The sequence below is a fragment of the Varanus komodoensis genome, unplaced genomic scaffold, assembly GCF_004798865.1.
Source record: "Varanus komodoensis strain SLA01 unplaced genomic scaffold, ASM479886v1 scaffold25, whole genome shotgun sequence".
NCBI classification, from domain to species: Eukaryota; Metazoa; Chordata; class Lepidosauria; order Squamata; family Varanidae; genus Varanus; species Varanus komodoensis.
In genome coordinates, this window is record NW_025335661.1 from 15,373,700 (window position 1) to 15,380,213 (window position 6,514).

Sequence of the window (6,514 nt, forward strand, 5' to 3'; positions counted from 1 at the left end):
AGTATGCCTATTAGCTCAAGTTGGGTGTGGGATAATGTATGATTAAAATGCTCCAACCTTGAAATACATAATAGGAATCAAGACTTATAATTGCTGGCAGAAAGTGGCTCCAAGAACTGGTGAAACAGAAGGAGCGAACATATCCCCCTGGCTCCATCGTAGTAGGTTAAGGCTGAAAGTAAGTTGCTCCATGCTTTGATGTGGCTACCAGCAGATGGCAGCCAAAGACCTGCTCACATCAATGGGTCTCAAACTAAAGATTGCTGTCTTTTTTTCAGCCAAACTGTTGAGTTTAACCACTGAAATGTTTGTGAAGAACATTACAACTGATAAATATGGGAAATTGCAAATATTGCAGAAATAGGAAATGACAGAGCGTCAGATATCTCAGCTGAGAAAGACTGATCGATTCACTTTGACAGCCAGATATAAATGGCTTTTCACCTCTGTTTTGTGAACCCATTTTCTGCAGCTTTTGCATATGGAGCTATCCTCTCAAAGCACAGAGATCGCTGACTCACTGGGCCAAAATAAATGTAAGTTCTCAATAAATTTGTGTCTCCCTCTCCACTCAGGATTCCCCTAAATTGATCAGGACTACTTTTTCCTTTTAGCTATTTTGACTCCTTCTCCCAGACTCAAACTCTCCACAGGTTTTTCTCCAAAAGAAAACTAACTGAATTAGTAATGAACATAATTATGCTGATTTTTAAATACTGTGTGTCAGGTGCAGACTGAGATGCAGTTTGCATACACTGTTGGATGTGTCCTTGTTTCCTTATCAAAAACATGGAAATACTAATTCAGAAAATGCATGTCATAATGGAATGATTCATAATCCCTAGCAATGATGCCTGCTCTGTGCCACTGAACAGTTGGGCTTTGAAGCTTCAGTCCAAGAAAATTTGTAGCTTTCAAGTCTTTGTCTAAGCATATTTTTGTGTTGTTGTTTTTTGCCTTAACAGTAATCAGAGGAGATTAAATTCTATACACATTTACTAGGAAGTCCCATTGATTGGTTGCTACTTTTAAGTACTTTTATACAGCTCTACATTCTTAGGCTGCAGTTTTAAGATGTTGGTTTTGGTCTTGGAATAAATAGAAAAGTTTAGATCCTACACATGTTTACTTGGAATTAAAACCGCTGAGTTCAGTGGAATTTACTTCTGAAAAGAAATGCCCAAGATTGCAGTGCAACAGTACTCATAGCCTATTGGCTGTTAAGGTCTGAAGGAATTATTTTACAATGCCAGAAATGGCTAATTAGGAACTGGAACCTTATATGACCAGGAAAAAAGCTTTTTCCATCTTTTGTTTATCTTGCTATAGCAATTTGCTTACTGATTGCTTTGACTATATTTTTCTTTCATTGTAGGCTGCCCTTCATCTGCCACTGGGATGAACGTTTGGAGAATAAAAAACTACTTCATTGAATTGGTCAAAGAGATTAAAGAAATGTCTGTTCTGGCTATGACTGGACTGGAAATCAGTCAATCAATACTTTGTCCTCTCTGAATCTTGGGAGCCTTCCCAGCCTGGAGCCCTGTAGATACATTAGACCACAGCTCCTACCAAATCCATTCATCTGCATGGAATGCAAGTTGTGATCCAACACATCAGAAGCACACCAGATGGGGGAAGGTTGATCTCGAGCTTTGTAGCGCTTTCCTCCTCCTCTTGACCTTCACTGAACCTCACTTTTGGGATATGCACCCAGCAACGCTTTTGCTTTAGAAATGACAACAGTCTAACTTTCCTGCATAGGATGAGCTGAAGAGAAGCAGCATATTTGGGAAGATAGGAAGCTGCCCTACACTGAGTCAGGTCTCAGTTCATCTATCTCTATCATCCACAGTGACCTGAGTTAAACCTGGAAATGTCAACATGCAAAGCAGGGCATCTGCCACTGAACTGCAGACCCTTCTCCGGATTTTGTGATGCATACATGGTTCCATCCCAAAATACTCAGCCTAGTACCTGTTAGCTAAAACACAGAAGCAGTGTTCTCTGGGGAACCACCTGTCTCCACACATGCACACCCATATATTTCAACCCTCCTTTGGGTGTCTCTGTCATCAAAGTTGGGACAGATGACAAGTGGAAAAATTGCCTTCCCAGTCATGGTGCCTCAGTTGCTACATACTTTCCCAGCCAAACACCTACTCTGATACTGTCCTGGTGTCCAGGGAAGATTTTTTCTTTATTTTCCCAGGCTTCTAAAATAATCTGGCAGTTTTATCTCTGCCGATCCTGTTTATGATGTTCTGCACTTGTTTTATCTCTATTGACAGCTTTTTGTGCTGCTCTTTTAAATTTTGCTGCTTTAATCTTTTTGTGGGCACTGTAAATGTTAATGCTTTGTAAGGCCTCCATGGAGGTGGTTAAAGGGTAAGGAATAAATCCCCTTAATGAACAAACAAACTTTAAACTAAGGAGGATGTTTCAGATTAGATATAGGGGAATTTCCATTTCCTCACTCAGAGTTCAATATGAGTTGGGCCCCATCTAGACATTCTAGGGCCATGCTCTGTTGTCACTGCTGGAAACCAAGAATGAAATATGTGAAACAACACTAAGGAGAGGATCTCTGAGCATGTCCAAAGTTCCTTTTCCTTCTGCAGCATATACAGGAGATGGCCTCCAAGTTCCAGTTCTTCAGGCCTTTGCAGTCCTGAGTTACAGAAATTTTCCCTTCCAAAATTTAAGCTCTGGGCACAACAAACATTAGCAAGCAAGTGAACAGAAAAGCCATCCTATTCAACAAACACAGTACAGGAAAAGATTTCATAAGTATCCACATATCGACAGTGATTGGGGCTGCTGTTGCTTTAAAAGCAAACAAGCAAACCCAAGGCTCATGCACTTAGCTAAATTTAGCAAGACTAGGTCATAGAAACAAATTTCTGGAGCTGGACTTATCCCAATTTAAAAAGGCTTAAGGATACAGTATATCCCTACCTCCCTGTATAAACCAATTCAAGTTATATAATGTACATGGCTTTGCTTACAGCTGGATTCCAGATGGTAATGTGGTATTAAGGCAATTGCAATTGGGCAGAAAGGAGATCAGGACTTATTTTCAGTTAGAACTATCAAGCTGGTCAGACTTTTTCAAGTGAAAAGGGCAAATGGAAAGCACAGATAATAGTTTCTAAAGGGAGAGGCAGCATTGCTAATCAAGACTTGCCACTCTAGTTCCCCAAGTGGAGTAAGATGACTTCAAGCTAAACATGAATCAGCAGTGGGATGTGACTGCAAGAAAAGGCTGATGCCGTGTTGAAATGCACAGAGGATGGAAGGTAACCCGACAAGGCAGAGGTTGTGAGGTGGAAGGCAGCTCATCAAGCACTGCCTTCAGTCTCCCCAAAAGAATGGGAGCCATGGAAGCACTGTGCCTGTCAAACCAAGGCTAGACAAGTGAAACAGGAGGGTTTCAGTGGTGTTAAGTACAGCTGAATTCAGTTGTACTCCACCATTCAGCTCTAGGCACAAGTCATCCACCAAGACAAACGAGGTTGTTTTAATCCTGGAGCTGAATCTGAACTCACTCTGGAATGAATCTCAAGAATTGATGTCCTCCAAGCCCACGTGGAACTGAGAAGCCGCAATCCACTCCAATGCCTTGTCCAAGTATGGCAGATTAGAGACTGAACAGCGGCTATATGAGTTTAAAGGGTCTACAGTTACTAGCATTCATGACCAATGCCCATGCTAGACATGGCTGAGGGGAGCCGAAGCCCATAACCTCTGTATGGCATTTTCAGTTGATATGGCACCATTGGGACAGCTGTAGATGTTACAGGCAAAGAAAGAGTGGTTGGGAAGGGAAGGGAAGGGAAGGGAAGGGAAGGGAAGGGAAGGGAAGGGAAGGGGGAGGGGACAGGCACTCTTGCTTGCCACTAGAGGTATAAACTACATCAAAGAGATATTCAGCCAGCTGTCCAGACCTCTATACTTTTATAATATCACTGGTTCATGGAAAAATAAGGATAATCTAGAACAATTAATATTTCTCAAACTGCAGCACCTGATGCATAGAGAAAGGGTATGGCATCCTTTCCTACCCTGGCTCTGTCTAGTTGTTCTGCTGGTATTCCTGACCATTGTCTATCCTGGCTGAGGTGGATGGGAGCTGAGGTCCAAAACATCTGGACAGAACCAAGCTGTACAGAGTACAGAGCAGAGAAAGGTAGTTGTTTGGCTTTCCTGTCTTATGCTAACCACTACTCTAGCCGTTTACCAAGAAATAAAGAGAGGGATACACAGTTAACCCACAATAAAAGGCAGAGGCATGTCTCTGCTGCAGTTTCACTTTTCAGCTCAGATCACTAACACAAAGCAGCATTACTTCTCTTTCCATTGCAAGCATGGTTGACTTCCAGGATAGTTCTTTGTATGCCAGGAACCGGAGCACTGGGCCATTTAATAGCTAATGGGCTGTTTAATCATCTTAAATTGTCTTGCAGTGGATACCTAGAGCTCCAGGGACTATTCCAACCATCACCACATATCAACACCGAGTAACTAAAGATACAAAATTATTTTTTCTTCATTGCTCTATTTTAAATTCTATTTAAATTTTTAAATGTTAAATTCTCCCCCTTTTTCTCAGTTTTAACCAGGTAACATCAGTCAGTCAGAGTTTGTCAACATGATGAGATTCAATAGGGACATGTGCCAAGTCCTCCACCTAGGAAAAAGAAACCAAATGCATCAATACAGGATGGGTAATACATGGCTCAACAGAACTGAAAAAGAAAAAGACCTTGGAGTTATTGTGGACAACAGGCTAAATATGAGTCAATGATGCAGTGCAGCTGCAAAAAGGGCAAATGCTATTTTGAATGCATTCACAGCTGTATTACTTCCAAATCTTTAGAAGTAGTAGTTTCCCTGTACTCCTCATTAGTCAGACCTCATCTGGAATACTGTGTCCATTTGTGGGCACCAAGATTTAAGGAAAATGCAAAAAAATAGAGAGGGTACAGAGAATGGCAACAAAAATTATTTATCATTTGGAAACGCTGCCCTGTGAGGAGAGTCAGAGAGAACTGGGTATGTTCAGTCATGAGAAGAGATGACTGAAGGGAGACAGGATATCACTAGATATTATGGAAATGTTTCTTCACTATCAGTGCAATGCAACAGTGCAACCAATTGCCTAGAGAGGCGGTGGGCTCTCCCACACTAGAGTCATTCAAAAAGAAACTGGACAGCTATCTGAGTGGGATGGTGCAAATTGGTGTCCTGCAACAGCAGCGGTTGGACCCAATGGCCTCCTTGGCCCCTTCCAACTCTACTATTCTATGATTCTGTGACATCTCTCCCCCTGGCTTTACCCTCCTAAAAACATTCTTGGAGTTCTTTCTGAAGCTGCCTCCTTGTCACTGCAAGATAGGCAGAGACAAGAACTTCATCCCAATCACCATTTTAATATATTTGCTGACAGGGTCATGTATTGTCCTTTAAGATTTCTCTACTTTGCTTTCTGATAGGGAATTTCATTTTTAATAATGTTCTGCTACTCTGACATCTTAATAATTTAACATCCCCTAAGTGTTCTGAAAAGATTTTGCAGGAATGAAGAAGCCAAATTTTCGTTAGAGACTTAAAAGGATGACATAAGGCAAAAATTCTTCCATGACCTTTCTTAACTTCTTTACCGGTGAAAGGGAAGCCTGCAGTTCTCTTCTAGTCTCCTCCCATTTCCATCCAGGTAACTGGCTTCTCCGTACCTCAGAAACACCTGAACAGCATGCAACAGGTCAAGGTTAAACCCAGGCATCTTCAAGTAGGCTAACTTCAAGGCCCCTGTTCTGCCTTATTGTGGTAGTTTATGTTTAAGCTGGTCCTGGACTGGATAGCCCTTCAAAGTGAGGATACCTCCATACAGAGGAATGTTGTCTTTCAAACAGAACATGCAGTCACCATAAATATATGCTCAAGATCAGAAAATATCATACCCAAGGTACAAACCCCTTCCTCAAGCCCTTTTTTTACAAATTCAATATCAAGAAATGTTTTTTAAAAATGAAAACCTCAGCAGAGGCATAATGTATTTAGCTGTTCCTTATCACAAGACTCCAATTCAATTTAAGCTGTCAAATCATTGTCTGAAAGCAACCTTTGTATATGTGTGAGACAGACTTATTTGTATGCAAAGGTTGTATGACTGAACAGATGGATTTGACAGCTAGAGCATATTATTTCACACCAAATGGCAGCATTATAAGTGGAAATCTTGTAAACTTGGCTACTGTTATCTTAGCCACTTGTTTAGTAATATTGGCAGTCTGTCTAGGGCTCATTAGGCACACAAGATATTAGCTTTGCAAGGGAGGGGCAGCAGCTCAGTTGTCAAAACAGCACCGTGAGTTGTTATGGGATGGATTTTATATCTAAGACATCAGCAGAGGAAAATCAAGATCCTCCGGTGGACAAAAGAAAGTTCTCAGATCGCTGGTGGAAAAAAGAAACTTTTTTTACTTGTAGAATTTGTTGAGGGCATTTTAGG